The sequence below is a fragment of the Rattus norvegicus genome, chromosome 2, assembly GCF_036323735.1.
Source record: "Rattus norvegicus strain BN/NHsdMcwi chromosome 2, GRCr8, whole genome shotgun sequence".
NCBI lineage: Eukaryota > Metazoa > Chordata > Mammalia > Rodentia > Muridae > Rattus > Rattus norvegicus.
Window position 1 is genome coordinate 152,220,012 of NC_086020.1, and position 23,341 is coordinate 152,243,352.

The window sequence follows — 23,341 nt, forward strand, 5'->3', positions numbered from 1 at the left end:
CTGGGGGGATCACACTAGGGTTCTGTGTATGCTAGGCAAGCACTCTACCAACTCGCTATATCCCCAGTCTATGGCGTTCCTAATATAGTATTGTTCTTAGACGTTTTATGTGTTAATGTTTCCTCATGGTTGCTGATCTTTTTGCCTTGTCTTATAATTTTTGTTGTATGTTTTTTGTTTTCAAAAGTGTGTCAAATTCTGCCAAGGTTCTGTGTCATGCTTTACAGCCTCAGCACAAAGGAGCTCATTGGAAGAACATACAATGGGAACCTGTTGGAATAAAGGGAACTTCAGGTCCTCTGACTCTATAAGGGATGGGAGACAGATCTTATTGAAGTCTTTTTTGCAGTACATCTCTTTCCACCCGACTCTCCGTTCTTGTTCTATTCCCTTCAAGTCTGAGCACGCATAAGAGTTTCGTTAGTTTCTTTTGAGTTTTGTGTCTATCCTGATCCCCTCCTCAGTACCCTGAGAAGGAAGAGCTTTGGTCATCAATTGTATGAAGACTTTTATAGCAAAGGAAGAGAGATCACGAAGAGAAATTAGATTTTTGTTATCAAAAAGGGAGGTGTAAATCTGACAAGAAAAAAAAACCCGGTACTGGAGGGAAAATTGCAATAATCCCAATTTAATCCCGCGTGGTATTATCTTATAAAACTGTGTGGTATTATTTCTTAAAACTGTGTGGTATTATTTTATAAAACTGTGGTATTATTTTATAGTATTGCTTTAGAGTCAGCCATTTGGTCTATTTGCAGTGAATTATTATATATGATGTGAGGTAGATCTTTACTCTTATGTCTTTTCTTGTTTTCCAAATGTCTACTTTGTTCTCCTGACATCTTTGAATAAATATGTCCTCCTTTGTCCCCTAATGTGAAGTGCAGCTGACACATTTCTAGTTTAATTTGGACCCTTGTTTGGTGCTGGTGGTTTACTGTCTCCCAGTCATTCAGATAACTACGTTGTCTTTAGGATAGCGATACTGTGATGCTTTACTGGACAAGTCTTCTCTTTTTTAGTGTAGAGTATCTTGTAGAATTCTAGAATCGGTTATCAGATTTTATGTTAAGATTTAGACTGCGGCTGCATTTACTTTCTTAGAGTAATTACATATCTTCAGATTTGATATTTTTATAAAAATTTTTCTATTTCCCCTCTAATTATTTAGTTGTTCTTAAAACTTATCGACAAAATTTTATAGTTTTTATACATTTGCTTAATCCTTGTCAATAAAAATTTATATTTACACATTTGTATGTAATTATTACCATTATGAGGAAATGAGATATTTTTCTTCAGGATGTGTTCTAATATTTCTGAATGCAAGTAATTTTTATACATTGATTACATATCTATTTCCTTTGCTTAGTTTTATTAGCTATACATTTTTCAGTTGGTTTTCTTGAAGATATATATATGATATGCATAAAACCCCATCAAATCATATCCAATGAGATCTTTGATTTCATTGCTCTTCCTCCTTACCCCTCCCTCTGGTACAGGGAAGTGCTAAACTCGGAGGTGCATGTGTCTTCCTTCTCCTCCAGGGTGGACTTGTCTGCTGTCTTCCTGCACTTTAGGCTTTTAATGATTCTGTTTATCTGTATGAGAAAGACTTCTGTTCCTTCCTTTTTTAAGGTTCAAATCAAGAATGATTTTTGCACTTTAATGAGTATTATTTATTCCTCTTCCTTTTGTATGTTGGGGTGATCACGTGATCTCTTCAATGTTGGTTAGGGTTTTTTTGTTTTGTTTTGTTTTGTATGTCAGTCAACTTGAGAAGACAAAAGAGGGAACTAAAACTTCGATGTTCCCATCAGAATGGCTTGTTAGGCAAGTCTCTTAGGCGGTTTCTCTACTGATGGTTGATGAGGGAGGATCCAGCCCACAGTGGGTGGTGCCACTCCAGAGCACATGGTCCTGAGCTGTGTAAGAAAGCAGGCCGAGCAATCAGGAAGCATGAGTGAGCCTTCAAGGCCTCTGCTTTAGTTCTTGCTTCCAGGTTCCTGCCTGAGTTCCTGCCCTGACTTCCCTGGTAATGGACTAAATTATAAACTGTAAGCTGAAATAAACCCTTTTCTTCCCCAAGTTGCTTTTTGTCATGGTCTTCATCACAGGCAGAGAAAGCAAACTAGAACTGTGTGTTTACAAAGTCTCCTCTAGCCCATGTTGGCTTCATTATGTTAACCAAGCTTGACTTTGAACTCCTGATCTTCCTTCTGCCTCCCATGCCTGGCTTTAATTTGTTAGTGCAGTAAATAAGAACATGTTTCTTTTTTTTTTTCTTTCTTTCTTTCTTTTTTTTTTTTTTTGGTTCTTTTTTTCTGGAGCTGGGGATGAACCCAGGGCCTTGCGCTTCCTAGGCAAGCGCTCTACCACTGAGCTAAATCCCCAACCTTTTTTTTTTTTCTTTATTAACTTGAGTATTTCTTATTTACATTTCGATTGTTATTCCCTTTCCCGGTCTCCGGGCCAACATCCCCCTAACCCCTCCATCTCCCCTTCTATATGGGTGTTCCCCTCCCCATCCTCCCCTCATTACCGCCCTCCCCACAACAATCACGTTCACTGGGGGTCAGTCTTAGCAGGACCAAGGGCTTCCCCTCCCACTGCTGCCCTTACTAGGCTATTCATTGCTACCTATGCAGTGAACCCAGGGTCAGTCCATGTATAGTCTTTAGGTAGTGGCTTAGTCCCTGGAAGCTCTGGTTGCTTGGCATTTTTGATCATATGGGGTCTTGAGCCCCTTCAAGTTCTTCCAGTTCTTTCTCTGATTCCTTCAACGGGGGTCCTGTTCTCAGTTCAGTGGTTTGCTGCTGGCATTCGCCTATGTATTTGCCATATTCTGGCTGTGTCTCTCAGGAGTGATCTACATCCGGCTCCTGTCGGCCTGCACTTCTTTGCTTCATCCATCTTGTCTAATTGGGTGGCTGTATATGTATGGGCCACATGTGGGGCAGGCTCTGAATGGGTGTTCCTTCTGCCTCTGTTTTAATCTTTGCCTCCCTATTCCCTGCCAAGGGTATTCTTGAAGAACATGTTTCTTAATAAGAAGCTATACTCATATTTTTAACAAAGAGCATTTTGATCTGGTGTATTTCAGGATTTCCTAAATTTTGTGTGTTTACCATCTATATACATATACATACACACACATATGTTTGCATGCTGGGGACAAAAAATATATATATATATACACATATACACATACATATATATAGTTTGTATATACACAAATATATACAAATAAATATATAAATTGTCATAGCAATAAGTACTGTGTACTATAAGTACTCTATACTAGTTTTCTGAGAATAATCACTTAGATATATGCATTTCTTTGAGCATAGTAAGTATAAAAGCATTACTTTCCATGAGAATTAAATTGAAAGTTAAAGAAGAAATATATAATACTGGGAAAGGTAGCGCATGCCTTTAATCCCAGTGCAAGGGAGGATGCAGTGAAACTACCAAACTAGGGGCTAAACTGCGAAGGCCTTCTCTCACCTACAATGAACAGCAAAAGTGTGTCCAGGTTTAAGGAGACATGTTGCGGCAGTGGTGTGTGTGTGTGTATGTGTGTGTGTGTGTGTGTAGTGATGGTGGTGGTGGTTGTATATGAGCCAGAGCAGCCTGCAGACTAGCCTGAGGGCTTTGATTTGTTGCAGGCTTGTTTGCATCAGTCAGGAGCTGCATGCCCCATTGCTGGAGGTAGTAGGAGCAGATAACAGAAATGATGGGTTTTCCTGACAAACAGAAACCAGCTTGACAAGATTTCTGAGGAATGCTGAGTATAGGTATCAGTCCTTCTATTTACTGGGTCAGAGTCCAGAGCTGAACCCAACTATCCTTTAGGACAATATCAGAAGCCATTTTAAAGGACCACGTCTGTCCTAACACTCAGCATTAGGGAGGCAGAGGCAGGCAAATCTCTGTGAACTTGAGACCAACCTGGTCCTATATAGTGAATTCTGGTATATCAGGGCTATGTAGAGAGACCCCCCCTCCCCCAAAAATCATTTATGCTAGTAGGGATGTCTAAAAGTTTATGAATAATTGCTTTTCTGATAGAGTGCTGACTTAGTTTTTAGTATTTTAAATAGTTTTGCATATGCATGTGTAGGTGACGCTGTTCTACAGCTTTCTCATGGTACAGTGTCTACACTGGTACAATGAGCTGCGGAGCTCAGGCAGCCCTTAAACTGGCAGGTGCCTGCCTTGGCCAGCCCAGGAATTAATATTCCTGTACTACCGTGTAGTCTGCACCAGACCTGTTATCTAACCCATGAATTGCCTGTACCTGTTTTGTAAACATTTAGTAGAAAAATGTGTTTTCTTTGGGTAAAAGGTCTATGATGACCCATTTTGTTTCCTCCACCATTACTGCTTTTTATTGATTTTTAGCCCTTTCTTATGCCAATTTTAGAAATTGTTATTTTTCTAAACAATTATACACACTGGTATTTCAAGTCCCTTCATGTTTAGTAATATTATAGCTTCTTTTAAATTTTCTTTTTTTAAAACAAAAAAAAAATGAATTTAGGGCTTTGAGAATGCCTGGCAAGTGTTTAAAACAGTCTTGTCTATTTTCTTATTGTCAAGTTTCAGTAGTTGGTTATATATTTTAGGAAGTGTAGAAGCCCTATATCAGATATATATTTTGCTATTATTTTCTTCTAATATGTGGCTTGTCTTCACTTTCTATCTTGCTTTTGTCAATAAAAGTTTTTAATTTAGTGAAGTCCAAGCTATAAAAATCAATTAAGTAAGCTGATGATAGTAATTTACCAGCAGGCTAGAATGCTATGTATCTGGTAAATTCTGCTGTTTAGAATCGTCTTGGAGGAAGCGGCTGATCACAGCTGCTGTTAATTTCAGAGAATTGAAGAGCCACATTATCTGGTTATCAGAATACTTCTGTTCAGGATTTCCTTATAGGCTTAAAAGTCTTAATTTCTAATCTAGGCATAATTGCACACTCACACACATTGGTCAGAAAGACAGAGAGCCTGTGTTCTCTATCCTAACTTCCATGGCACTCGCCTATAGGACTGTAGCTTCCCTTGGGCACGAGGTCAGTGGTACAGGGTTTGCCTTTGCCTAGGCTCAAGATTTTCTTCTTAATTTTTCTGGGCTGTGAGTTCTTCATCTGTAAAATGGTCAAAGAATAGACCATTTCACAGGAATGGAAGGCAGATTGCTTAATGCCTGGGGAATTCTCACTCTCCTTTTTGTTCTTTCTATGTTTCTTTAAGGTTAATGACATGGTGTCCATGGTAGTATGAATGAGAAATGACTCCCATGGGCACAGGTGTTTGAACACTTGGTTCCCAGTTGGTGGTGCTGTTTAGGGAGGTTTAGGAGACGTGGCCTTACTGGAGGAGCATGTCTGTGGGCTCCAGCGTTGAGAATTGAAGCCCCACACCACTTCCAGTTTACTCACTCTGCTTTATGCTTGTAGTTGAGGATATAAACTCTCAGATTCATGTTCTGATTACTATGCCTGCCACTTGTTACTATGCCTCTCCACCATGTTGACCCTTGTCTATCTGAAACCATAAGCCCAAATAAACTATTCCTGTCTTGGCCATGGTATTATCATAGCAATAGAAAAGCAACTATATGCTGCCTTTCTACTCTTGATAGTATTACTTCCATACCTACTTTCATTATTCAAACATACAATGATGTCATGAGGAAAGTTCCTGGTTGAGAAATCTGTAGATATCAGTGTTGATTGGTGAGTCTCTGCCAAGGTCAGCACACTTCTCACATCATGATGTTGTCACTTATCTAATCAGTGCCTTACACACACACACACACACAACCTAGATATTATGCTATATAATATGTGTATACTCTAAAACACATGTTTATCTTATATTTATGTATAGTATAACCTAATACAGACATGTGTTATATATACATTTATATGTACACACATATAGCTGGTTACTTCAGGAAACTTGTAAAACCATCTTTGTGGGAACTGTGTCTAGGATGGGACAGCACCTCTTTGGCAGCTATTGATGACTCCAGTCTGGCAAGTGGCATAGTGTGTTTGGGCTTGAGTCAGTGGCCGTTACTGGCTGTTATTTCCACAGAGAAAATTGTAGAGCTCACTTGGACTTTTTCTCTGTCACCTGTTTTTGTCTTCCCATGCTGTTGTGCCATCGGTGTCCTCCTGACTCTTTTCAGCTTTTCCTCTCACAGAAATAGTCTGCTCTTTTTCATCCTGACTTTTCATTTGTTGGTGTTTTAGTTACTTTTTCTGTGGCTGTGGTAAGAAAATACAAATAACTCTAGGGAGAAGGGATTATTATGGGGTTGCAGTTTGAGGGTAAAGTCCATGATGGTGGGAGATCCTGGTCACTCTCCCTGCAGCCAGGACGCAGAGGATGATGAATGCTCATGTTCCTCGTTGGGGTGCAGTCTAGGACCCAAGCTCTGTGGAAGTTTTACCCACACTGAAGGGGGGTCTTCCCCCCCTCAGCTAACCTAACCCAAATATTTTTCTCCAAGGTGATTCTAGATCCTGTCAAGGGAAAATCTGTAGAGGAATTTTAAGCCAGCATCATGGCTGCTCTGGCAAGGGATCACATCCAAAGATATGATCCAGATGGAATGCAGACTTGTCCTGGATTACAGGATGATCTGGCTGGAATACAGACATGCCATTAGTATGTACCTTTAATTCTTAACATGAAATTTGTATAAGGAAGCAGCCATTTTTGTCTTTCTTTTTTTTTTTTTTTTCGGGGCTGGGGACCGAATCCAGGACCTTGCACTTCCTAGGTAAGCGCTCTACCACTGAGCTAAATCCCCAACCTGGAAGCAGCCATTTTTAAAATGTGTAATTGAGGGGCAGACAAAGTGACAAATCAGGGAAAGATTTGACAGAATGTGTCAGAGATAGGATATACTCATATGAGACAGGAAAGAGAAGCTACTTAAGAGCAGAGAGAGAGACAGAGAAAAAGAGGGAGAGCAGGGTGTGTGGTGTGGTGTGGTGTGTGTGTGTGTGTGTGTGTGTGTGTGTGTGTCTGTGACAGTTTTACTAGGACAGTTTTACAGAGACAGGTTGTAGAGGGAACAAGCTAAACCAAGGTGAAGAGAGAGTGAGCCAGAGAATTAGAAGGAGCCAAAAGATTAGAAAATATGGGCAAAGTTAGTATGAGACCAAGCAGAACAATTCAGTCAGAAGCCAAGAAAAGCCAACTGAATCAGTCTGGTTGGAAGATTAGATGGTATGGAGGCTAGAAGCTTCCAAGCCTAAGCCTAGGGGTAATTAGAACAGAGAAGGCAATGCTCTGGGCTCAGCCTAAGCCATGTATTTGCAGAACTTGGGAACAGCTCTCATTACTTCATCTGAGGAAACAAAAGCGACAGTTACAACAATCAATATAAACTACCAAAGCTGGATCACATAAAGACAGCTTGTAAGCTGTCATCTTATCCAATTGTGGTATTTCCTGTTTTCACCTTTTTTATGTCTTGAATGTATATCTACTTCCTAGTCATGATCTGTTTGGACATCTACAAGCCTGCTTCCATGACTTGTTGCCCCTGTCCTAACCAGTTTTTACTGGCACTCTAGATGCTCAAGTAAAATGCACCTGGTCATTGCACTCTGCTGCTATACCTGCTGCACGTTTATATTTTCTTTAGATGAAACACAACTATTCCCCCTTTTCATGGCTTGGCTGAGGTAACAGATCCTCAAGAAGGCATTTGCCAATCCTGGTGTTTGCTGTGACTTCTTTTGTTGTCCCTTTATGGTGGTCTTTGGATATACTTGTTTGGTGTTTACATTTCTGGTTGCAATGCAAGTTCTAAGAAAGCAGTTTAATTCTTTATATTTAGAATAATGCCTAACATCTAGTAATATTCAAAGGATAGTCAATTGATTCACTTATGAACAGGTATGAAAGCATGTAATGGCTTACCGTGGGATTCTCTATCATCTGCTTTTTGTGGGCAGCAGAACTGAATCTTCATTGTGCATTCTTCACATCTTCCTTTGAAATTAACAGTGGCTTTCTGAAAAGATCTGAAATGATATGTAAGTTAAAGTCAGTTGGATTTCCATAAAGATTCTCACTGTCCTTTTCCTTACATCACAGGTCAAGATGAGGGACATTCACCTTCTTGCAATGGTGCGGTTATTGTAATATTAACAATGACATTCTAATAAAAGAACCTTACCCTCTAACAACATCATATCTCCCTGCAACTAGCCCTGAAATGCCTCACCCTCAAGGCATAATATAAGTAATATAATATAGTTACTTTATATATATTCAAACTATTTTCAGATATTCACACTGATTACCTACAGATTTTTTTTGTACCTAGCATGTAATATTTTGAGATCATGGATTGGTAATTTCTGGATTAAGGGTTAAGTAGGTTAAGAGGTGAGTAGATAGAAGGGGAAATGGGAAGATACACAACAAACAGTGTTCTGTAAACTGTTGGAGAAGAGATCATACATTACAGACTTTTGTATATTCCTTTCTGGGACCCAACTTTATCAACTGGAGCATTGACCTTTATAGGGTAGCTGCCTGATACATGTTTGCTTATTCACTCTCTTTTCTACTTTTGGAGACATGATCTTACTGTTTAGTTCAGGCTGGTCTTGAACTTGCAGTGATCCTCCTGCCTCTACCTCCTCAAGACTGGAATTAGCATGAGCCTGCTGTCTCTAAGAATTGATGATTATTGTGATGATATTACCTGCAGTATGAAAAGCTTTTTCATTAAGGAGGAATATAAACTCTAGGTTAATTTTGTATTTGAAAAATGAAATCCCTTAAGAGAGTAGGCTTTGGATTCTCATAGTTTAGAGATTTATACATTTGAATCAATGTGTGCTATATCCTTTTAAGAGAGTAAATTATTTGTTTATATTTTATGTGTATTCATGAGTGCCTTCATGTATGTATGTATGTGCCTACTGCCTTCACAGGCGAGAGGAAGGCACCAAAACCCCCTGGAAGTAGGGTTACTGTGAAGTGAGCTGCCTGATGGGGGTGCTGGGAATTGAACCCAGTCTTCTTCAAGAATAGCAAGTGCTCTTAAGAGCTGATCCATCTCTCCAGCCCCATGATAAATCCTTGATAACTCAGAAAACCAAGTATCTTTTTAAAAGAATCAAGGATATCTATTAGCAAATATCCCTTCCTAGTACAGAATTTTCTTAAATGAACGCGTACTAAGTAGGAGATTCTCTGCAGAGATCACTTGCTATAAGTGAAATTACCTCTATAGTTCAATTTGGAATGTTTTGAGAGAAAATGGAGGTTCTACTAATAATGATTTGAGCAGCAGGCTTAGCCTGAAATTGTATTGATAGGCCTAGATTTAAGAAAATAACTAATTTCTATATATAAACAATATAATTCTGGCATAAGTTTTACTTAATATGAGGCCATTCTTGTTCAGTGTGTTTACAGAGCATTTTGTTGTTTGTTTTTTCCCCCTAACCAAAATAAACTACCCATTTCATTCTTTCCTGGTGGTTATTTATACACTTCTAGAGCCATCTTCTACATGATGTTATGTCTGGTTTTTGCAACACATAGTGATGTCCTTTTTGATCTCCTATAGCACTTAAGAATTGAAAACAGCTGAGTAGTTGAGTGGCTTTCTGTTTCTGTTTCTGTTTTTAGTTGGAGTTTCTATTGTGATAAAACACATGACCAAAAGCAATTTGGGGAGGAAAGAATTTATGTAGCTTACATATCCTGGATCACAGTCCATTGAAAGAAGCCAATATAGGGACTCAAGGCAGGAACCTGGAGTGGGGAGCTGAAGCAGAAGCCATGGAGGAAAACTGCTTATTCCCTTGCTCAGTCTATGTTTTTATACTATTCAGGATCATCTGCCTAGGGAGAGCACCACCTACAGCGGGTAGGCCCTCACATCAACCATTAATCTAGAAAATTCCCTACAGACTTGCCTACTCATGGAAGCCCTTTTTTTCAATTAAGTTTTCTTCTTCCCAGGCATGTCTATGGGTTGCGTCAAGTTGATAAAAACTGATCAGTGCAGTCGGTATTTGCTAAATCTTTTAAAAAAAAATTTGTCAGAATTTTTAAGAATGAGACTGAAGGTCTGGAGAGATGGCTCAGTGGTTAAGAGCACTGACTGCTCTTCCAGAGTTCCTGAGTTCAATTCCCAGCAACCACATGGTGGTTCACACCCATCTGTTATGAGATCTGATGCCCTCTTCTGGTGTGTCTGAAGACAACTACAGTGTACTCATATATAGTAAATAAATAAATCTTTAAAGAAAAAAGAATGAAACTGAGGCTTTATCTTTCCTTGTGTTTTCTAAAAGGCCTACCACATTATTTGCCAGTTGTCACATGTTTTGTATCATATTATAGCTATGTGATTAAAACACACATGAATCATGAAGCCAAGATTTTCCTACTGCGTTTCACTTCAACTTTACCACTATGCATAACTTAGAAATGTTTATACATCTCCTGGAAGATACTCAAGCTTATGTATTATATTCTGTACATTAAATAAGTTGTATGTCAAGAAAGAAGAAATGGAAGCAATATGTCTCTTGCTGTCATCTGTGTTTTCTATTAACACTAAATGCATGTATGCCTTCAGATGGCTCTCCGCCGTGAATTACATCATTTGCACTGCTTTTAAGATGCCTCCCGGCTCTTCAGATTCTGTTTTCAGCATGCAGCCTCACTTACAGGGGATCCTGTCATATTTGTATTCAGTAAATGTTTAGAGAGCTGTCTAAGGTGTTTGTGAAAGCTGTTTCTTGCTTTGCTGCTTTGTGGATCCAGGTGAATGCCAGTGACATTGGGAAATGTCACTTGACTATAATTCAAGATTGAATCATAATAATTTCCTGGAACTTATATTCCATTTTTCTATGAATTAGCATGCACTTTGTCACCTGTCTGTGACTGCTCCTCGGTTTTGTCATTGTCTGTCCTTTGAAAAGAAGGCTTGTATTTTACCTGCTGCCAGCAAGGGGCCACCTTGTACAATGACTGTTTGACTTTGGAAAGGATCAAAAAAGCACAGAGATTGGAAACATAGAAAATTATTTATTGATACTTCACTAGAATAAATCATTGATAAGATATGACAAAAAGTTAGGAAGAAGGGAAATGCATATTTAAAGCAAAAACAGCAAATGCAATTTCACTTTATCATGAATATACACTTTTGTTTTATACTTATATAGGTAACCTTAAAACTTAAGGACTTTGCATTTTTTTAAAAAAAAGACTTGTACATGAGATAAAAGTTAATATAACTCACATTTATTTTCATAGAGAATTTTTCTTTTAAGTGGGTTTTCTTTTTTTCTGTCTATAATTTATTTACTTCATGTGTGAAAATTTGATCATGTTTTACAGTTTCCCAGTTACTCCACATACTATCCTACCTCTTTACCCACCCAACTGTATGTATGTCCTGTTTATCTGTCGTCTTTTTTTTGATAAAAGATTTTTTTATTTTTTATTTTATGTTCTTTCTTTGTTATTGGATATTTTATGTATTTACATTTCAAATGTTATTCCCCTTTCCCCCTTCTCCCATCCCTCTTCCCCCAGCTCTGTCTTTTAAAACAAACAAAAATGAGAAACACATACACACAAACCCTCCACAAAACACAGAAATGGAAATCAAAGTAAGCAAGGAAAAGACCAGTAGGACAAAAAAAAATCCTAAACAAAGCAAAATGAGACAAAAAGTCTAAAACATTCCCGTTGAGTATGTTCTGTCTTGGCCAGCTACTCCTGTGTATAAGGCCTGCCCTGAAGTGTGGCTAATATACCCAGAGACTCCACAGGAGAAAACGCATGTTTCCCTTTGCCAGCGATTATCAATTGCAGATAGCTTCTGGGTTAGGGGTGGAGCCTGTGCCCCCTTTCTCCTCTCAGTGTTAGCACTCCATCAGACCGGAACCTGAGCAGGCCTTGTGAGTGCTGCCGTACTCTCCAAGAGTTCATATGTGCATCAGTCCTGTTGTGTCTGGAAGACAGTTCCCTTGGAGTCCTCTGTCACCTCTGTCTTTCAAACTCCTCTCCTATAGACACATGAATAGGGTGGAATTTGATTTGATTACCCATTTAAGACTGAGTGCCTCAAAGCCTCTTTCTGTACATTCCAGTTGTGGGTCTGTGTGCTAATTCCTATTTACTACATGTAAGAAGAAGCTTCTGCGATGAGGGTTGAACAAGGCACTGAGCTATGGGTACAGCAGTATGTTAGTCATTTTATTTCTATGTTCCGTTAGCAGAGTGATTGTATAATGTTATGTTTTCCTGTAGGCCCATGACCTCTCTAGTCGCAGGTTCTTGGCACTTTAGCGGAGTCAGGTATGGATTCTGTCTCACAGAGTGGGTTAAATCCAATTGGAAGGTGGTTCGTTACTCCCGTGACACTTGTGCACTGTTGCATCAGTTAGACTTTCAGGCAAGCCACTCTTGTAGGTTGCAAGGTTAGGATAGGAGATACTGGTAGCTGCTTTTGCTTCTGGGAGTGTGTAGAGTAGCTTCTAGTGCTATGAACGCTAGTCAGTAGAGGTGAGCTTTTAGACAGACACCAGCTCCATTTTTCTGTGTTTAATAACATCTGGAATAGGCAGCACAACGTGCACTATTTGTCTTTTAGGGTCTGGGTTGCCTTACTCACTGTGACTTTTTTTCCAGCTTCATCCATTTACCTGCAAATTTCATTATATTTTAGTAGCTGAGTAATATTTGATTGTGTAAGTGTTCCACATTCTCACTCTCCATTTAGTGGTTCATGGATATCCAAGTTGTCACTTGTTTCTGGCTATTATGAATAGAGCCACAGTGAACGTGGATGAACACGTCTTTCTGTGGCTGGATGAAAAGTCCTTTGCATAGAGTGCTATAGCTTGATCCTGAGGTAGAGGAATTCCCAGCTTCCTGAGAAACAGCCACCCTGACTTTCTGTGTGGCTGTCCGCATCTCACCAGCAATGGACGACTGTCCCCACAGCCTCACCAGCATGAGCTGTTACTTGTTTTACTGATCATGTCCATACTGACTGGGGTGAGGTGAAATCTCAAAGTAGCTGTTGTTTTTATTTCTTTGATGGCAAAGATCTTGAACACATCTTTAATGTTTCTTAGCTGTTGTGTCTCATCTTTTGAAGACTCTATGTATCTAATTCACTTTAACTGGGTTATTTGTTTTCTTGATGTTCCATGTTTTTTGTTTGTTTGGTTTTAGTTCTTGACATAGTTCAGATCCTAAACCTCCGTTGGATGTATAATTGGTAAATTTTTTTTTTTTTTGGGTAGACTGCCACTTTGAATGATGGTGTCTGCCATACAGAGGCTTCTCAGTTTCATGAGGTCTCTCCTATGAATGGTTTATATTAGTGCCTGTGCTAATGTTGGTCTGTCAGAAAGCCTTTTCCTGTGCCAGTAAATTCAAAGCCATTCCCTGATTTCTCTTTTATCAGGTCTGGTTTTATGTTGAGTTCTTTGATGCATTTAGAGTTGAGTTTTGAACAGAGTGTTTAGTACCAGCACCATTTTTGAAAATGTTTTCTTTTTTCCAATGTGTATATATGGCTTTCTTGTCAAAATTCAGGTATGTCTGGGTCTTCAATCTGATTGCATTGTACATGTTTGGGGTTTTTGGGGGAATACTATGCTGTTTTTACTACTGCGGCTCTATAATGCAACTTGAGATCAAGGACAGCGATGTGTCCAGCAATTCTTTTGTTTATTCAGGACTGTTTAGCTGTCCTGTTTTGTTTGGATGTGGAGTGTGTGTGTGTGTGTGTGTGTGTGTGTGTGTGTGTGTGTGTGTGTGTGTGTGTATGTCCATATGAAGCTGAAACTTGTTCTTTCAATTTCTGTGAAGAATTATGTTAGAATTTTGAATGAGGACTGTGTTGAATTTGTAGATTATTTTTGGTAGGATGGCTATATTCACAGTATTAGTTCTACCAATCCACGAACACAGGAGATCTTTTCATCTTCTGATACCTTCACGTTTTTTATTCAATGTGAGGTCTTGAAGTTTTTATTACAAACCTTTTACTTTCTTGGGTAGAGTTATTCCAAGGTATTTTATTTTTTGAGGCTATTTTGAAAGATGTTGTTTCTTTAATTTCTTTCTTAGTCTGTCGTTTGTAGGAAAGCTGTTGATTTTTGTGTGTTAATATGAGATGATTCCTATCCCTGATGTTGAGGTATGTTTCTTGGATGAAATAGAAAGGTGGATCCTACCTTCTAATTCAGCCTATTAGTCTGTGTCTCCTTATTGAGACCACTAGTAGTAAAAGTTATAAATACTCAGTATTTATTGATGTTGTTACTTTGCTCTTATGGAGTAGGCTTTCCTCCCTTTTGATTTGATGGTATGGGATTATTTTTTCATTGTGTCTTCTTGGGTGTGTGGTTAACAGCTTCAGATTGAAGCCTTCTTTTAATGACTTCTGTAACACTGGTTTAGTAGATAGAAATTGTTTAAATTTGGTTTATTGTAGAACGTTTTTCTTTCTCTGTTGAGTGTGATTGATAGTTTTCCTGGTTCTAGTAGTGTGGCCTGGTATCTATGTTTATAGAGTCTGTCCAGGTATTTTTGCCTTTCAAAACCTCCATTAAAAAGTCAGGTATCATTCTAATGTACTGATTCTCAACCTTCCTGATGCTGTGACCCCTTAATACAGTTTCTCATGTCATGGCAACCTCTAACTGTATAATTATTTTTATTCCTAGTTCATAGGTGTATTTTTGCTACTGTTAGGGATATTTGTGTTTTCTGGTGGTTTTTGTGGGGTTGTGATCCAGATGTTGAGAGCTGCTGTTCTAGTGAGTCTGCCTTTATGTTACTTGGTCTTTTTCTCCTGTGGCTTTTAATATTCTATCTTTGTTCTATACGTTTAGTGTTTTGATTATTATGTATCGTGGAGAATATCTTTTTTTGTGCTATTCTTTTTGAAGTTCTTTATGCATCTTGTAATTTGATAGGCACATCCCTCTTTTAGACTGGGGAATTTTTCTTCAATGATTTTTTAAAAATATTTTCTGTGCTTTTGACTTGGTTTCTTCTCTTTCCTCTATCCCAATCATTTGTAAATTTGGTCTTTTCACAGTTTCATGGATTTCCTGGATTTTTGTGCCTGGATTTTTTTTTCTTTTTGTTTTTCCTTTTTTAGATTTAACATTTTTTTGACAGACATATACATTTCTTTTACCCTGTGTTTAAAACATAAGGAATGATTTTAATACATTATATTAGTATACTAGTTTTTTCTTTTATGCAATATGACTTATATTTAGAAATACATTCATAAACACTGCCAACATTTTTTTTTACTGTCAACATTTTTAGGTGTTTGTGTAACCATCAGGATGGTGCTTTGAATTCTTAATCCTCCACTGAAAAATATTTGAATGATTAATATATTTTAAAGAATATATTGATGAAAGTCCCTTGTATTTAGTAGTGAGCAAACATAACCCATATAAGATAAGCTTTAGTTCCACAGTTGATCTAATTCAGAGTCATTTTTACCAGTTAAAACATGAAAGCATTTAAACTATGGTAGATGGATTGTGCTAAGATCCTGGTACTAGTGTAATTTTTCTGTGCTTGCCTCTGCTATTTGAACAAAATTTCAAAGAAATGTAAGTTAACTCATTTGAAAATGATTAGTCATTTTTCTAATTTGTTCCAGATGATGTATAAACCTTTGAACAACTCAAGGAAGTCGTGTTATCCATACTCTGTTATTAGTGTTTGCTTAAACTCATGATATAATGCTGGGTATTATGGTGCATGCCTTTGAGTCCAGCCCTTGCGTAGTAGAGGCTGGCAGATCTCTGTGATCCTGAGGCCAGCCAGGGCTATGTGGTGAGATCATGTCTCAAAGAAAAAGGCACACATCCTCCCATAGGGAGCATCATGGAATGGGAAGAGTGTCTCTTTTCTCAGTTTAGGGTGCTGTTTAATTTGTGGTTTCACTTTTTATAGTTCTTTGCCATATTTAATGAAACTATATGAATGAACTCAATTGTGGAAGAGGTGTTGAAAGAGGACCAGGGGTAGGGGAAGTTTGGACACAGGTAGGACAAGGCCAAAACAGCAGTTGGTGAGCATTTCTTTTTTAAAATGTGTAATGGGAATAGTAATAGTGTAAAGCCAGTTTTATCAATGAAATTCACGTCAGCTGCATGTTCAGCCTTTTCTAGAGCATTCACTACAGGGACTAATGTTAAATGCATACTATTCCCTTACTAAGCCACATGCATGCCTGCCATTTAGGTTTCCTTTACCTTTTCTTAGTAACTTTGCTTTTGCAAAATAAATAATTTTATTAAGTGAAGTTAGTAGCCTTCTTCTGTGTTAAGTTTTGAAGAAGCACAGATGGAGAAATAGAAATGCATATATTGAAAGTGTCTGGTAAGAACTAGCCAGCGAGGGTGGAGGGTTGCTGGCTGGAAGAGAGCTAACTAGACATGCTGTGTCTGCTGCTAATGTTTTTCTCTTTCCCTGGCCTCTTGCATTTAGACCATCTTTATTTTTTTCAAGTTATCTGTTAAAACAGCATTTTCATGGACTATCTACCTACATAATTCTTCCTGCAGTAGTCTCAGGTCTTTGTAGCATCATTGTAAAACAAGTGCTTGTATTAGTATTTGAAGAGAGAGAGAGAGAAAGAGAGACAGAGACAGAGACAGAGAGAGACAGAGAAAGAGAGACAGAGACAGAGACACAGAGACAGATAGAGACAGAGACAGATAGACAGACACAGACAGACAGACAGACCAACAGAGAGACAGATGGCATGGTGTGGGATTTTGAAATCTTAAAACCCATTTCCAGAAACACATCTTCTCCAACAAGGACATACTCACCTCCAACAAGACCATGCTTCCAAATCCTTCCAAACAGTTCCTCACCTGGGGACTGAAATATATGAGCCTGTAGATGGCATTCTCATTCAAACCACCACAACCACTAAGGGCTCACAACCGACTGTAACTCAGTTCCAGGGGACCTAATGCTCTCTGTCCTCCCAGGGTGCTGATGAGTACAAATTCCCAGAGGCATACACATATACACTTAAATAAGAATCCTTCAAAACTGTCTATTACCTGTCTTCTTTTAAACTTTACATTTTCTTTAAATTTCAAATGAATGAAAATTGGCTATTGAATCAAATCTCAAACTGTTGCTGAATTAGAAAGCAGTCACTTGGCCCAGGGTGGTGGCACATGCCTTTGATGCCATCACTTGGGAGGCAGAGCCAGGTGGATATTTGAGAGTTCCAGGCTAGCCTGACCTGCATTACAATCTCAAATGTGCCTAGGTTACACCAGAAGACATTGCTTAAAAAGGAAAAGAGCAGGGGGTAGAGAGATGCTCTGTATTTAAGAGCACTCTCTGCTCTTCCACAGAATCCTGGTTAGTTTCCCAAAAACTACATGGCAGCTTACAACTGTTTGCTATTCCACTTCCAGAAGATCTGATCCCCTCTTCTGACCTCCATGGGTTCCAGTCAAGCACATGTTGTACATATAAACATGCAGGCAAAACACTTAAACACAAAAAAAATTAAATTACTTTTTAAAAAAGCAGCCACTTTCTGGTGAGAGGTAGTGATCTATGCCTTTAGTCCAAGCACATGGGAGGCAGAGGCAGGGGGATCTTTGTGATTTAAAGGCCAGCCTGGTCTACAGATTGAGGACAGCTAGTACTACAGGAGTACACAGAGAAACCCTGTCTTGAAAAAACAAACAAACAAACAAACAAACAAACAAAGTCTGTCACTTTCTGTGGCACCTAATTATAATATTGGCCTGGTCAGGCTCCGTGGCGTGAGGGCTACAGCTAGGAAGATTGTAAAATTTGTAGCAAGGATTATCCTTAAAACCCTTTTTTTCTCATATAATTACATTTGTATTTTGTTTGTTGTAGTGAAGCAAAAGGAACAAAAGCTAGCCTTTTCAGCTTGCCCTGAAACCCAGCAGCAGACACCCCATACCTCCTGTTTCCTTTCTCCTTCTCAGCTCTGAAATCAGCTTGGAAGCAGAGGCCTGAGAGTGATCCTCTGTGGAAGCTGTTAGTGGTCTGTCAAGCATTTGGGTCTGGGGCTGGGGAGAGAGGCTGAGGACAAACCCACTGGGGTGGATTCTGAAAGCACCCTGTGCCCCTGCAAAGAGATATTTCAGTGAATCACCACAGAGGCCTTGCCCTCTGTGAACCCCTTGAAACCATCTTTTGGGAACTGGTTTAACTTTGCATTATGCCCATAACATGAATGGTGTTTAGCTCCATCCAGCCGCTCACTTGCTTTTTGCCATGACAGTGCTCCTTCCTCCTGAGTATCTGTCACTTCCCACTGGCATTAATTTAATCATGTCAGAAACTAAAGTACAGGCTATCCGATGCTATGCAGGGCCGTAACCCAAGGTTCAAAATGAGAGCAGAGTGCAGCCCAACCACACAGTAGGAGCTGGGTAAAGATACCCTGGCAGCACTCAGATCACAGTTTAGTCATTCGCTGACTGGGAAGCCTTGTATGGTAGCTTTCTAACTTACCTTTCTGTCTCCTCCTGCATCCGTCAGAAATATTATCTGTAGCTGATAGTAGAAATATTGCAGTGTTTAAAAATGGCAGTTCACATATGTTATTAAGCACAGTGCCTGGCATTTAGAAATGTTCAGCAGTTTATTTTTGTTATTGAATATTGTTATAAATGTCTTTTTAGTTGTACAGAATTGATTTGAAATATTTTGTTTGTAAAAGCTGGGATTATAGCCCAGTTGATAGAGTGCCAGAATGCACAAAGCTCTGGTGTTGTTACCTAGTGCTAGAGAAAGTGGATGTGTGTCACTAACATTTCCTCTGAGGGGGAGAAGTGAGCAATGTCTACTTCATCTATGATCACAACAAAAACTGAGGCTTGACACTGCCAAGTTCACTCTAGGGAAACATTGAAGCGCTCTCTCTCTCTCTCTCTCTCTCTCTCTCTCCTTATTTGGCTTCCTTACCCATAGATGAGGTGGCTTTTGGTGCAGGTGCCCTCCCTGCAGCAAGCTGCACCTGAGAAGCCGTTACCTGCAGTCATGAGGGCTTCCCCATAGCTGCAGAGTGAAGACTCCTCCCCTAGTCTTCCCTGTCTTATACACTTCTAGCCCCTCCCAAGGCCACATGCAGTTAAGGTAGAATTGGGTACCACTGGGCTAGGGAGTAGCCTGATGCTCAGGTGAGAGTCTTGTGTTCCCGGGAGAACAGTCACAGCAGCACAGAAGCACACAGCGGTTATCCTGACATCGGGTAGTGGAATAGGAAGTTTAAACAGTTCCATGTCATCCTCATCTGCAGTAAGCTCAGTCTGGGCACATGAGACCTTTCCTCAAATAAAGTGAAAGGACAGAAAGGAAAGAAAAGTAGACATTTCTAGTCACTTCTGTACCTGCAAAGAAGTATCAGCAAGCATAACAAGCGTACGTGAACTAACTTTTTTAAATGCCAAAGTAAAGGCAATGATGTTTGAAAAGTCGCAGCTCAATTGACTCCTTCAGCATCGTATAACCTTTCAGCTCTGTGGCTTCCCCAAATCCATCAACATCAGAATTTGACAGACTGATAGGATATTATATAAATCAGATGCAGTTCAAGTCCATACAATTCATAAAGTCCAGACAACAAAGTACTATGTGATTTAATACTTCAAGGATTTGCTTTAATAAGCCCCTAAATCTTGTGTTAGCCTTTTAGCTATTTCTAACATAATTTACATTATTTTTCTGAAGTGGATAAACAGAAATGGTTTTGATATATCTGTCATAAACCATGCACACAGATTCAGTGTGGCTTTGGTTCTGTTGTCTGTAATTCACCACCAGTGCTTTTCAGTCAGACACATTGTGAAGTAGCCTCATATTTATCAGCCAGTTCTAATGTCTTTCTGTACTGCTGGTTGAGAATGGTCCAATCTGTCTGCTTTCCTTGTCAGAAGGTAGAAGAGAAAAGAGCAGCAAGCTTGGATGCAGACAGTCTTCCAAAGCCGTGTTTCTATATAACATTCAGACCAAAGGATTCATGGCAAAGTAGTTGAGCATCCTTTTGTGTTTGTGTATTCGATGATATTTCGACAAGATTGTGATTTTGGAAGATAATAGCCCAGGATTACTTAAGGGCAAGAAAAAAGTATTTTTGTTTGTCTTTGGGGCTACATGATTCCATAGTCAATAAATAAATACTATAGTATAGGCCCAGTGCTATCTAGTTTCTCAGAGTAGAAAAATTTGAGGATTTATTATTACTTGTTTTAATCTGGACAAGAAAAGAAAAGATTTAAAGAGCTTTTAAGGAAGATTTGTGAAGGATTGTTTAGGTATTGGCAAGTATCATTCCTGAGAATCCTGGCCATCATTCTAAGAAAACAGGCTGGAGAGCTGGCTGAGCAGTTAAAAAGCACTGACTGCTCTTCCAGAGGTCCTGAGTTCAATTCCCAGCAACCACATGGTGGCTCACAACCATCTGTAATGGGATCTGATGCCCTCTTCTGGCATGCACCATATATGCACACAGAATACTCAGACATTAAGTAAATAAAATAAAATAAAATAAAATAAAACAGTTAAACCAGTGAGGAATTCTTGACACCTCCCAAAACTCAACTGGGGCATTGCTTAGTGGTTTATTTTTGTTCTTTTTAAAAATAACAACTATAAAAAATCAACAACTATATAACTTCTTGAAGGGGCTGGAATTACACACATCTGTTGCCTGAGGACAGGTACCAAGATAAAAGCTCTAGTCTTTCCAATATTAGTCTGTAGTTCACATAACTACAGTCTTCTCCCTTCCCTTGAGGAGTGGATACAACTTCTCTTCCTCTCCCAGGGAGATCTGTCATTCTCTCCTGGCCTCTGTAGGCACTGGGCATTCACAAGGCCTGAGTACATTTACGATGATCTGAATGGATGGATGGATGGATGAATAAATGAATGAATACATTTTAAAAGGAATGAATTGGTATTCTCAAATGGACAAGGACCACTGAACTCAAGATTGGTTTTAGCAAGAAGGAGAGAGGAGTGGAAGGAGGGAGGCTGAAGACAGGTCTATAAGCAGCTATGTTATATGGAGGGTAGAAAGTAGGTTTTTGTCAGTGAGAACATATGTGAAGTCCAGTGTTATAGTTTTCTTTCTTATAGTTTCAGGAATGAAACCAAGAGCTTTATATGTGCTAGACAAGAATTCTACCACTGAACTACATTGCCATGCCAAGAGATTTTTAAGAAGATGAATCACTAGGGAATGAATTAATAAATGAGAAATAATGAACATGACACAAATATTCTTGGGCTTATAGTGTAAGTGGAAGTTTATTTCTTGTAGAAAGATCTTTCTGAAATGAAGACCTGATTCCTTCTTTAGTCACCCTGGAGTCTCAAGGTACTGAGGAAGCAATGCAAGTCATATCTGACAAACATAGCCTTATTTTCACTACCTTTTTGTCACTGTCCTGAGGCAGTGAACCCCCACACTCCAGTCACTGCTGCTCTGGAGTTGCTCACTTGTTATGTGGCCTTTTCCTTCCCTCTGACTCTGATCTCTATCGCTTTGTGTCCTTGACTGAGTCCTCTACTCAAACAACTGTTTGCATTTGATGTTAGTCCTCTCCAGTCACCAGCTGCTCTTCTGTACTGAAGTTCATTGATGAGTGGGCAGGTGCATAATGCTCTCGAGATTGAGAAGAAAAAATTAGGCATAGGATTTAGTGTACCTTTATAGTCAGATCTATTACTGATAACTTCCTGTTTGAAATGAAGAAACTATCCAGAAACTTCCAAGCAACATTTCTTAACTGACTTGTATTTCTCAATAGAGCTCTTTGTGGAATAATGGAGCTCTGTAAGGCCTGGATATGTAGGGGACTCTATCCTTGAGAGGCTCTGGAATTCTAATTATACCTTGGGCTGTCAAAGGAGCTTTCACTTTGATATTCTTGAGTGTAGAAATATAAAAAAGTAATGACATAGTCTCTGTCTTTAAACTGACGAGACCTTTCTGAGTGGGAGTCTATAGTAATGGCTCTTGAAGTGCACCACTTGGGCTTTTTGGCTGCTATCTGAAGATCAGATGACTCAGACTCTGTGAAGTTGACAATGTTATGATTAAGGGTGTGAGGAAACCCTGCTCCTTAGCACATGATATTTCTTCTGACTTGGTATTACTAATTTCTTATGAGAAAAACAATAACATGAGATGTCAACAAGACAGTATCAACAGAGTTTTAGGTTATAGGTATGTCAGTTGGTCTAGGGAGAGTAAACATTCCCCAAATCTTCCAAGTTGGGATACATTGGCTTTCTCTTTCCATATCCAACAAGTGGGCCAGGAGTGCACTTAAAGGTAGATGTGAAGGATCAGGGGCTGGAAATCAAGAAGGTTTGAAGGCTGTGCCTACGACTTTCTCCTGAAACTGTAGGAAAAGGAAATCTTTGATGGAGCAGACTCCATCATGGGCTGAAGTCCCCACCGGAGTTGATAGCTTATGTACACAGATAAAAAGCTCTGCAGGACTCAGTAAGAGTCATATCTGCTCTTCTTAGGAATACTAGGGATGCGTTCACCTTCTTTCCTCCTTTATACTACCTAGATGGGAGTAACATTTTAAGGAAAAATCAGTTACATGGAATTCTTAGAAAATTAATAATGGAAGAAAGCATTTTATTTCAACATGTTTCCAAAAAGATCCCCAAGAATGTCATTTGAGAAAAGTGTTCTCTGGTTATATTTTGTTTGAAAAATATTCCATGTGTATGCCTTCCTCAAAACTGGAAGTATTAGTAGGGCCTATAGGGCACAAAGGCTGTGCTCCTTAATGGATTAGTAATGGTCTCTAGTCACCCGGAGAGCTCTTTTTCTCCCAAGTGAGAACAAGGCCTGATATGGACCAGAAGAAGCAGGTTTCCACTAGACAGTAATGCTGCTGACACCTTCATCTTGGACTTCCCAACCTCAAAGCTGTAAGCAGTTTCTGTTGCTCATAAGCTACCCAGTCCATAGTATTTTGTTATAGCCCCCAGGCAGATTAAGGCCAATATTAATAGTAAAAGTTATGGAAACACTACAGAAAAGCAGCCCACTATTCCAGTTTTACTGAGTTTAGAAGCCATTTTTGGCCAGCTGGGCAACACTAAGAGAAGGTTAAAATGTTAATAAAGCATTCTTTAATGTCAAAGCTGAGGAGAACCCTCTTACAGAGGCAAAAAGGAAACCGACTGGAGCTGAGATTCCTCAGCAGGCTTTAGCGAAAGAACATCAGTAAAGCCTTTGT

The 23,341-nt window shown here is 39.1% G+C and overlaps 1 protein-coding gene across 10 annotated transcripts in view; it reads left to right on the top strand.

Moving 5' to 3' along the window:
* Window positions 1–23,341, top strand: part of Lekr1 (leucine, glutamate and lysine rich 1) — a 181,387-nt gene that overhangs the window by 25,009 nt on the left and 133,037 nt on the right. The window lies entirely within an intron of this gene.